Genomic DNA, 12,486 nt, shown 5'->3' on the forward strand with positions numbered 1-12,486 from the left:
CCCTGACAGCACGTTGCAAACTGCCAGCCAATGAAAGTATCAGGACTGGCTGAGTGATATATGGGTTGCTCCTTCTGGTCATGCACTTTTACCTTACATCTCATTCTGATTCACCGATCTGATATGATACTACTTCTTCAAATGTTACTCTCTGGTGTTTCACAAACATGGGTTGGTTGTTACTTGTGCACTTACCACAGAATACCAGCTCATCCTCAAACTGTAATTTGCTCCATATATGTGTGTCCATGTAGAACAATGTTAAAAGAAAACAGCACAATAACTGCATTGCAGTCCTTTTCCTTCGTTCCAGTGGATCCCAGTCTATTTCAAGTTGTGGTGCAAAAGTCTCTGATGTTGCTGGGTGCCTGAGTCATATTTAATCCAAATAAATAGCCTTAGATGCTAGCTCAGTTAGCTTAGCTTCCATATTGGCTCACCTACCTGGAGGATAGGAAATAAATCATGCATCTGTTACTTTTCTTCAGGACACTGACCATGAAAGTGTTCCCAAAGGTGTGTTTATGGCCATCCTCACCTTCATTAAAAATAACGATGCCATATCACCAAATGTGCGTGACATTGCTGTTTTGTTGGAAGAGAGCACTGCACTGCACGACCTACACCTCTCCCCTACATGTGCATACCTATTTGGACTACAGCACAATGAACATTGATTATCCAAGCTGATGTGGTATAGCTTTGAAGGAATGCAGACTATCTTTTACGAGCTTTTGTCTTTCGCATAAGAAAACAAAGCTTTTTCTGTGAATGTTAATGATGTAGCCAGACATGACTTTAACAGATTTGTCTTCTGTTAAAGTGCATTGTGGCGAGTGGTTATGTACAACTTTACAGTCAGTCATTTTGAGCCTGCATGTCCCCTCCTCTTCTTGAAAAGATAATTAAAAAATTGGACATTTGTGGATGTGTCAGTTGCAATTTTGCCAGATTTCTATTTTCAACCGTTCAAGTTCATTTTCAGTGATCAGGTAAAACGTCAGTGTATTGGTACACTGGTGCAGCCAATCATTTTTCAGAATAATGTCCCATTTGCCTACATATTTGGCATTATCAGTATTTATATCACCAGCTGATCTGAATTTGAAATGGATTATGTTGTAAACTGTTTCAGGCCCAGTACACTTGTTCACACTATTCACAATCATTGATAGACATTGTTTGAGCATGAAGTTTAAGGCTACTATATTCTACTGTGACTTTCTGTTGTACTCGAGACCAGTGTTGTGCTCGTTACTGAAAACCAGTAACTAGTTACCATTACTAGTTACTTTATTTCAAAAGTAACTCAGTTACTTTACTGATTACTTACACCAAAAAGTAATGCGTTACTGTGAAAAGTAACGTTTTAGTTACTTAAAAAAAGGGCTCCCATTAATGCCCTTATAGCCTTCATTTCAGTACTGTTATTGCATTGGAGAATAATACAATCTGTTGATCAACTTGACATGCATTATATGCAATCTGGATAGCATCGATATTAGCTGGCTTTACATTTTTGTATATTCTTTCTCCAGGTAGTTGGAAAAAGTTTTCCGTCCCATATGCCGTGTGCCGCCCGGACATGCTATCATGCTAACTAGCTCCCTGAAAGTGGGTGACTCCACTGTAGCAATAGCCTGCATGTGTTCTACAACATACCGTGCAATGGCTTTATCGACTTTTCCCTGGCTAGCAGTCCCTTGGTTAAAATCCAGCCGCTGTTGCTTAGGTGCAGGTGGAGGTGGAGTGGCGTCGGCTGAGTCTCTGTGGTCTTAGCTACTAGCTTCGTCCCAGCATGTTGTTTTTGCAGATGTTTTAAGAGATTTTAATGACTGGTTTGGGCAGTAGATGGGCTCTTTGACCCACCAGGACACAACTTACATTTAACTAAAACATTCTTTTCTTTGTGCTCGACAAAAGTGAAATAGTGAGAATATCTCCAGGTGGAGAAACTAGACTTGAGGTCCGCCGCCGCCGCCATGATAGTCTTGTTAGTAAACAACACAAACACGCCCACAGCCCGTCTCCGCATGTGACACAGGAAGTATCTAAGTACATTTACTCAAGTACTGTACTTAAGTACAGTTCTCATCTCTGTTCGCCTGGCTGTTGACTATATGCAGTAACGGAGTAACGCACCATGTAGTAACGGTAACTGAGTTACTGAATTTAAAAAGTAATGCGTTAGAGTACTAGTTACTGCCAAAAATAACGGTTAGCGTTAGTCCCAACACTGCTCGAGACAAAGAGGAATAAACAAAGTATTAGCATTCAGCTGTGTGCCCTTTATTTTATTTATTGCCAGGCCCCCCTGTTAGCATTACCGAAGCTAGCTGCTGTTTGGTGTCATGTTAGCTAGCTCAAGCTGACTAATGCCTATCAACATAAAGGGAACACTGCCTTTCTTTATGGACTCTCTCATTTAGCAGTGCAGTACAGTAATGGCCGCCTTTATGTTGCTCAGTCAATACACTATGCCATCGAGAGTTCATTGCCATAACTCAAGTGTGTAAATGTAAGATCACACATGCAGGTGTTCCTTTTGTTCCGTCTCCCCATCCTGTTCCCAACGTATTCCAACATGATAAAATATAGCATTTGGCAGAGCTAAACCCAGCAGGGAATGATTCAACGTTGTAGTCATGACTATGCTCCCATTATTTTTAATCCCTCCTGAGTGTTTTTCTTTTGCGTTCTGGCATCTCAATACTTCACGTAAAGCGCTCCAATGGGACCCAGCCAAGAGGAGCCTGGCCTTTTTTCAGACCCAGGTTGGAATTGTCTCAGAAAGTCGACGTCGTATTTCTCACCTGCAACACAAAGCTGCTGCAGATCTCAGAACAAAGAGCCCCCCGTCCCCTCGGAGAAGTGTGGCACAGAAAGTGATACAGTGGCTATAAAATCCCTGCGGACCTGAGTGTGTTTGATGCTTTTTGTTTGGATGTTACCGCTTTACATTTCAGAGGGAACTGAAGTGTTGGGTTTTTGTTTTTGTGATTTATTTTCCTTAATGTTCAGCATGCTGAGGTGTTCGGATTCATATTGGTCGGAGTCGTAAATAGAGCAGAATACTGATCTCATCCCAGTTTTAAAGAAGAAAACATTCACAGGGTGTGTGCTGTTGCCATGGATTTTAAAGTCTCGCAGACATTTGCTGCAGGTGCGTTTATGTGCCCTCATAATTACCCATCCCCAACCTCCCTGGAAAGATTACTCAACAACACAATGACTACTTTTACTTTTGGTGCTTTAGATATATTTTGATGCTAATACTTTTCTTACTTGAGTCACATTTTTAGTTCGGGACTTTTACTTGTAACAGAGTATTCCTACACTCTAGTACTTCTAAAGTACAACATCTGAGTACTTCTGCCAGCTCAGCTAATCACTATCTCACTTGTCTTTGTTGTTTGTAGGTTAGAAGCTGGTGAAAATACACACATCGAGTCAAACCCAATATCGTATGATTTAAATGTTATTCTTTCCTGTGTGTTTTGTTTATTTCAGTGTTTGTAACGTAACTCAGACTGATTGCCATGTGCTCAACACACTATCTGTCTCAGACCTCACACGGGGGGCTTGTTAAAACATCAAATCCAAAAATACAGAAGAACATTCTCGTTTTTTTATTGGCAACAATCAAATCATGTTTCCCGTCTCGCCATTCGAGCCCTCATAAAAGCAAAGCTAACAGGATTAGCAAACGACAACTGATGCATCCTTATCTGCTCCAGACAACCTCCTCTCTTCGCCGAGTCAAACAAGGAGAATCGCCACATATGAGCGCGTCGATCTGCCAAATAGGGAGCGACTGCTGGAGCAAACTAATCTATCCTGCTCCCCAGGAAAATGATGCAGTACATAACTCACCACGACGGCCTCCTTCCTCCCCAGGATCGACTAATGGCTTTTTCCTCAAATGCTGAATCAAAAGAAACAAATTTGGGACGCACATGAACCAGATATGGCTTTGTGCCAGCCGCGCTGAAGCCACATGTTTCTTCTTGTTGTACTGCATTGACTCAATTGAATTATTCTAATGCCGATTCGTTGCTATTATCATATATTTCATCCACAGTTGTTGACTTGACTTCGCGGAGACAGACACAAGCGACTGTCATTAAGCCAGAAGATTCGTGTTTTATTGATAAATGCTCTTCTTTTTGTTGATTGCTGCTGATTTGTTTTGGTTTTGTCTTTAGAGTTGTCACGTTCCAGCTGCAAATATCCAGACTGGCAACCGGCGATGATGAACAGCAGATGTGAGCCGGGACTTTATTCCTGATGTCAAGTCATGTTCATCCAAAAAATATGCAATTATCCTCTCCACGATCTGCACCCCGTTACCATAATTATATGTGTGGCTCTTCCCACCGTAATAACTTGGCACAGACGGGGGAAGATTAGCATGCTGCAGGTTATGACTAAGAAATGATACAACAGGTAGCTGTCCCTGTTTGATGGGGGTTTTAATAACTTCATAACTCAGTGACAATGTGCTCACAATAGTTAGGTAACTTAAACAGTGAGACCTGCTGTAATCACATGGGAGATATATTATCCAGGCTGACTAATGCGATGTCATTATTGCCAATTAAAGAACACATTACGGTAAATCAAATCTGATTAACACAGATGCAAATGGTTAGAGGCACAATGATGAAGACTGAGTGAAAAATAAGAACTTTTACAACAAAAAGCCGGGTTGTGTGTGCCTCTCTTACGGAGGCTAAATGGCCACTGATGCGACAATGCACTGGGCTTGGATCCATCAGGACTTCATTTATTCAAGTGCAAAACAAAGTGCTCATTGAAATGTTTTTCTCTCAGGAGGAGTATTCAAAAGACACAAAACATCAGATAAAATAAATCTAAAGTGCACGGGCGGATCAAGAACCTGAGTGCATTGAGTTTGTTCAAATGAAGTGCATTATATACTTACACACACACACACACACACACACACACACACACACACACACACACACACACACACACACACACACACACACACACACACACACACACACACACACACACACACACACACACACACACACACACACACACACACACACACACACACACACACACACACACACACACTCATCAAAAACAAATGTTTGGCTTTTGATTCTGAAGCGTTCAACTTCTCGGGCTTTACAAAACTACAACACTTTGAGAATAACCCTGAAGACTATTCTTGTATAAAACATGAAAGCATGAGACGCAAACCAATTATATTTCCATATAACAGTCTGTTTCATAAAAGTAAATGAAACAAAACTAAACTTTAAATTAGTTTTATTGACTAGAGCTTTTAATAATTAAAAAATCAAATTAATGCATTAACTACAAATAATGTTTCCACTTCTTGTTCTACTTCCATTTCTCTCTCCGCATCAGTGGGTACAAACATATACACATGACCCCCTTTTTGGGGGTTAATATCGCAGACTTTACAGTCTTGGGAAATGTGTGCAGCAGCATTCCTGTTGATGTTTCCCACCGTCCCGCTGCAGCTCTAATCCTGGCTCAGCCCGGGACCCTCCCCTCAGTAATACTGACGCACCCAGGGTATTTGAGAGCTTTAATGATGACAGACTGCAGGTGGTGAGTTCTGTCCCTGGCTGCTGCGCTTCAGAGACGGCAATATAGTTGACAGGATTTAGTAACTGATCTAATAGTCGTGGACAGTGAGTGCCAGGTTAGGATGAGATTAGAATCCGTGGCCCTGCCCCCTTTTCTGTCCTGCTGACCAATCAGAGAGGGGTGTGCTGAGGCTCCATGCACTGTACTGGCCTATTTCATTACATGGATTTATGTGTCACGCTGACCCTGTGTCCCTCCTTCTGTTTCATGTGAATCTGTTCTCTTTGGGTGTCTGCATGGCAACATACTTGTGTGAATGTTGGCTGAGCATCAAAAGACCATGAAGTTCACTCTAAAAAAAAAATACACCGGCTCTACTTAAATAAATCGAGGTAACAATTTGCGATCTTTTTAAGTATTTCCAACTTAATCGATTATTAAGTTCATCCGAGTACCCATTTATAATCTGATTAACTCAATTAGTTCAGTACTACAAACATAATTGCTTTCACCTTTAAAAACTAAATGAAGTTGAACCAACTTCCTTTTAATCGTAGAGATTGAGTGATATTAAGTTGCATTTTGTTTAATTTAAGCTATTAATTGTTTAATTTAAGCTATTGTCATTTATTTATTTAAGTCCATACTACTCAAAATGTCCATGCACATTTGTACCTTCATTTGTTTCTTTGAGTCAAAAATAATATACACATTTAAGTTCCACTTTTTAACAGTTTATTTTAAAATGTTCTTTATACAATGACCTTTTTATAACAAATGTTCTCAAACATGAAATAAAAGTAAATACAACAAATGAAAATAAAGGCATGAACCTGCTTCCAACGTTTTTAACATCTCTTGTAGGTATTCAGGTTGAGTGTATGTATGAGGTATATTAGCCCCACCAGCACGCTGGCACAGGCTCTGGTCGCATCCGAGATCTGAAGGACTTCTGTTCCTTCAATCACTGTTCTTGCATCCGCAGCCCTGGCAGACAATCTTCAGCACCTCATTGCTAACTTCCACTTCACCTTCCTGGAATAAGTCGATTAGAAAATACATTTCAGTGTTTTTGGTGCAATCAGATTTGAAAACATTGCATTGTGTTTCAGGTTAACACAAGTTACAGTTTGATTTAAGCATCTTCTTTACTTACTTAAGTTTTCCTTGAAGAGATCCTCCACCAAGCACCGGATAGCAACCTCTTTTATTCTTCCCACCGAATCATCCTTAAAAGGAGAACATTTGAATGTTGAGAAAGAATAACAAAGGCTTGTTTGCAAAAACTGAACATGCTGGGCATTGTCAGTTGCTGTTCATATTTATTTTAAATGAGTTTTTATCAAATGTAACGTTAATTCTAACAAGAAAAAAAAAAGTTAAATCTGGTTATGGCTTTTCAGACCAGACTCAGAGAGATGTGTTTGCAGCAGCTTCTTGCTGAGACCTGCAGGTGATGTCAAAAAGTTTTATTACACATTCCTTATCTTTTAATTTGTGCTGACTTTCCATCACAATTCTTTCTTCCATTGTTCTCTTTGTTGCGTTTGACCATCTTGAAAAATGACCGCCATCTTGGTTTTTTAAGTGACTTAAGGGCTACAAAGCAGACTTCCCTGGTATATTCACTTATCTGCAGCACGACTACTCAAAAGCACACAGGACCTGGATAGATCTTAATCCTCCTGCTCTAAACATTCAGAAACTCTCCCTGTTTAGCCTTTAGCCCCCTGCCAGGCCAGGATTACTCAAAAAGGGGTGAGGAGCCTCTGAAGGGACGGCCCAGCAGGTTCTCCCTGCACACCGAAAGCTTTCTGGGGGGGGTAAGCTGCTGCTGTCTGAGCGTGGTGTGCAGGAGATGAAGTCCTGCGGCCTCGGCCTCCACAGGAGAAAGGCTAAAGCAGGCCAGCGCTCAGCAGGGCGGGCAGACGGAGCAGAGTCTCCACAGGGAGGAGAGGGGGGGGCCGGCAGCTACCTCAGGTTAGGTTCAGGTCATCTCAGGAAAATACCCAATGTGGATACCTCACTGTCCATGCACAAGCCATTCTCAGGTGTAAGTCATTTGCATCAGCAAAAAAGTTTTGCTCTAAAGTTTTTATTTGTAAATCACTACTAATGCCAACATATTCATAGTTACCAAGCATGCTAACTACTTTTTACAATATTATCTGTTTCATGTGTTTTGACACCAATGTTTTTTTTTAACGTGTTCAGTTTTATTTGAAAGCACTTTATTTTGTAACGTGCTATATTAATAAAGACTTGTATTATTATTATTATTATTATTATTATTATTATTATTATTATTATTATTATTATTATTATTATTATTATCGTCTGCTCCTGACTTGTGAATAGCAGTTTTTATTTGATCATTATTATTTTATATTAACAGGGGATCAAATGGCTCAGAGATCAAAGAGTCTACTCGTAGCGACCTGCCTGATTGGTCATTTACTCACCAACCATTTCAACCATTATTCATCAGACAGCAAAGAAAATACTTGAACTGCTGTTTATCTTTTCTTTTTAATATTGTTTTCTGAAAAGTTTTGACCTTCAAGTTCACCGTCGGAAAGCGTTTTTCCTCTGCTACCTAGTGGGAGACAAAACCTAGGCTCAACAAGTTAGCCATAGCATTTTTATTTATTTATTTTAAAATGGGATAATGTGTCAATATTGTGTTTCCAGAGACGATAACCGCACTGGTCTGAGTTGAAACATGTCATGCTGACTTGAAGTGTTGGAGGGGATATACCTTTTTTTAAACATTTCCTTTCAACGTGGGGTTGATCCATATCATCATAGAGGATCATTAATTTGATGTTGCTATGACCGGTGCAGGTGGGTGTGTTTGTGAGCGGGAACACATGGTGGTGCTGCAGAGAGCTGTCATACGATCCTCCTGGGAGCATCCTCTCACTAACACACACACATCTCTGGGGTGCCGCTACACCCCTTTAAGCCTGGAGTCAGAGAGCCGGTTTATATAATATGTGCGCTCTCTGGAGGGTTTTCTTCCTTGGCATAGAGAATATCTCTTTATCTTTTATTAAGATATCACAGTAGGGAGAAATGCCTGAGAACAAGTCTGGGAAAGGTCAAGTGCCTGGGAGGGACAGACGGGGAAAAAGACAATTTCTCATTCATGATTGATGATGATCCGCCTGCAAAGCGCCACGGCTCACTGTGTGGGACAAACAGAGAGAGGTCGCACACAAGAGGAGGATGAGCACTCTCCTGCACTGCTTTGACCATCACACACACACACACACACACACACACACACACACACACACACACACACACACACACACACACACACACACACACACACACACACACACACACACACACACACACACACACACACACACACACACACACACACACACACACACACACACACACACACCAGAAGACTCAGAGAAATCTGTTTTACAGCCCAAAACCCAGAGGGATCAGACAGCAACAACAGTTAGTGGAAATACCTGTAAGAACATGTGGTGTGTGTGACAGAAGGTCAACAACCGCCAAAGCTTCACTATTTTGTAATTAAGCAGACCGTTAGCTGCACGGCTTCCAGGGGTGCAGTCTGGCTTTAATGAACAATGGATTCCTGATGTTTGGGTCAGAACACATTGAAAGATCGTATGTTTATGCAACACGGAGAGCTAAGATAAGGGTTGGTAGAGGATAGGTCTAAGGTTAGTAGGTGTAAGGTTAGTTGGTGTCTTTGAGTAGTTGTTTTAAACCTGCTATCAGCAGCAGGATCTACCACAGCTGAACATCGAAAATAATGCCACAAACAAAGACTCGTGGAGAGAAAATCTGAAGTTGCAGAATTCACAGCGTCAGTCAACGTGTTGAGGCCCCAACACGATGTCCAGACAAAACATGTTGGCAGTTTATTGGTAATTTAGTAAGGTCGGTGCATTTATTCTCCCAACACATCCGTCCATTGACAGTGTTTAAAGACATATTGACACAGATAGCACTTGTGGTGACCAGCCACTACTATTGTCTTATTGTATACGTTTATGAACTCTATTAATGGTATGGATTTGACTTGATAAGAGAGACATCTTTGTAACTTTGGTTGTTCCCGACTAACATTGTGCAGAGTCAAATCTAATTGGATTAGCTCAATGTTTGACAGATTTGGTTAGCATGCTTCCTTTTGTTTTGAGTTGTAAATAATACTTACTTCCATTGTATCAATTCCGACATAGAATGGATACAACAGTAATAAAGAGAGACAAGCACACATATATATCCAGCACTCAGCGTTATTATACTAGTGCTGTGTAGAATTATTTGAATTGTGTTGTTGTAAGATGGTCTTTCAAATGGGGATAGTGATTATACATCACATGACAGAGATTGAATAAAAACAAGAAGAATGTTCTAATTTGAATAAGAGTAGCATTCATTGGCTGATATTCATACTAACATAAGCTACATCATGATGTTTTGGAGAAACCAAGCAGTTCTATGTCATTCAGACAACAAGCGCCCCCATATAACCCAATCCCTTAATCTCAACCACATTTCCCCTCATTTTCTACCAAGATCGAATCGACTGTTCCGAGTCACCCCACTGCTGATTAGGTATTTGTTTTAAGTGATTTTGTATAAGGAATATGCCTTGGCTCAGTTTGTTGGCTTTGTATCGGCAATCTTCAACTTCCATTTTCTATGAGAACGAGCACACCTCAACATGTACAAATGCAAACAAACATTGAGCTAGCACCTGGTGGAGAGGGTCGCAGAAATCTTTACTGCTGCATGTCTTCCATGTATTGTGTTTGTGTAGTATCAAATAAAAGCAAAATGGCTTGAAAACAGAATGTCATTTCAAAAGGATGCATAAAACTGATTTAACTTGTCTCAAACCATTCCACATTTAGCACATGTCACTTAAGACCATCTCTGTACTAACCGGATCAGTCACACATCTCCATATTTTATACACGCTGACAGAAATAGCATTATTCAAGTTGCTTGGCAAAGATAACCCTTCTTATTCCTATGCGTCACCTACCAGCTAAGACATACAAAGCAACAGGGTCCTGAAGGAAGTATCTTGGAGATGGATCTCATTTTAACTTGGCCTCTTATGGGATTTACAATTATGCTTTTGACACACTAATATGACTGTTAAAGATTGACATCATAACAAGACTCCAATTTCAAGCTGCCCAGGACAGATGCTGTGATAAATGTTCCGTATAAATTGATGCAGAATAAATCTCTTGGAAAACAAGACGGCCATAAACAGCTTGTTGGCTGCTGAGTGCTTATTTGCATTGACTAGACAGGGAATCATTAAAGCAGCCGTGAATATTCTTCATCGGGTCACCCAATCTGACTGTGGTGACCCTTTGTCCGCCTAGTTTGATTATTGCATGGCGCTAAATGCTCCACATGTGCACTTCACCTGTCGGGTGGGGATTAGACGGGAATGTTAACAAGCTTAGCAGAGTTTACATATTCATGAGATGCTGTGTAGGATGAGTGATGTCTCTGGTCCTCAAACGCAGCCTTGATCATCGATACACTCAGAGGCATGGAAGCTTCTCCCTCTGGTCATTGCAAGAAGCTATAAATGGGAGCGCTGTATACACGATATATGGAGATTACTATAGCTTAACACAAGGGATGTGCCATGTACATTACTTTCATTTTAGTCTCAATTGGAGTGTTGGAATAATGGAGGTTTCTTCTATCTGGTTCGGCATGTGCTTCATCTCCTTTTTATTTATGGGTAATGGTAGAAAGGAATTGGATCAAATAAATGGATTAACAAATGAAAGACACTTTGGAAGGGCATTTACCCTAATTAGGTCAATGTATCATGTTGTCATGTGTTCTGATTTACTAAAGCAAAGAGGCGAACATCTTCTCAGGGACTGTACAATAATTATTTTAAGTTTTATTTCATACTCTGCCCTCTTCCTTTCCTTCAGACCCTTCCCTTGGCTTCTGCAAACATCCTTCCTTCAGAGTATTTATGATAATAAATCAATGGAACCACAAAATGGTGACTACATTAGCCACTCTCTATTTTCAACTTAAAGAGTCAGGATATCCCAACAGTTAATGTTTCAAAATACAAAATACAAATAAGTTCTGAGCAAAACTTTACAGAAATGTGTCTTCTCTTACACAAAGTGTTCTCACCTTTTAAACCTCATTATAACTCTCCTACTGTCCCTTAAAGACATGGATCTTTGGTGGGTCCTGAGGCACTGACGTCTTTGGCCTAAAAGCATTCCTGTCTGTCATCGTAATGTAGCAGCGAATGATTTACACAGAGCGATCGCACTTCCTTCCTACACACACTGAATAACCAGCCCTGACGACCTCACACACACACAGGTGGCCGAGGAACAAAAAGCCACTGATGACTTTTCCAGCATGCTCGACATCAGCAGCCTGACTGCGGGATACAAAACCCACAATGAACAAGCTAAAAATGACCTGTGACGAGTAAATGTAATGGATGCTTACTTTGGACCGTTTGACAGGTTGCTGTGGTCCGATGTGAAAGCTAATGACTTCACCCATGTTGCCACTTCCTGTTGAGCAAACTCCCATTGGGCTTTGAGTGGGTGCGCTTATCTGGTTGGGTTGGGGCAGAAACAGGAAGTGACTTCACCCTCGAAGCAGGCTTGATAACATACTTCCAGGCATGACAGCTTGTCGCACATCAGCCCTGGATAATCCCTGCTCATGAGCTAAGAATATAACATGTTGTCATTTCTGTTGTGGGCATCCAGGAAGGGGTGTTTTGATCAGATAGGGCTTTGTCTTTAGGTCCTTTAAGATGATGGACTTAAAGGAGAATTTGTCGAAACAATGTAGCACAACTATGTGATAACAACTGAA

At 40.8% G+C, this 12,486-nt stretch overlaps 1 long non-coding RNA gene across 1 annotated transcript; it reads right to left on the reverse strand.

Annotated features, from left to right (window-relative positions):
• Nucleotides 1–6,426: 6,426 nt before the first annotated feature.
• Nucleotides 6,427–12,184, reverse strand: LOC117466422 (uncharacterized). The gene is made up of 3 exons (XR_004554279.1): nt 12,109–12,184; nt 6,752–6,824; nt 6,427–6,630 (listed from the first exon to the last, which is right to left on the reverse strand). It is a non-coding gene; the product is annotated as an uncharacterized lncRNA (long non-coding RNA).
• Between the last annotated feature and the right edge of the window lie 302 nt (nt 12,185–12,486).

Source organism: Pseudochaenichthys georgianus, chromosome 21 (assembly GCF_902827115.2).
Source record: "Pseudochaenichthys georgianus chromosome 21, fPseGeo1.2, whole genome shotgun sequence".
Lineage (NCBI taxonomy): Eukaryota > Metazoa > Chordata > Actinopteri > Perciformes > Channichthyidae > Pseudochaenichthys > Pseudochaenichthys georgianus.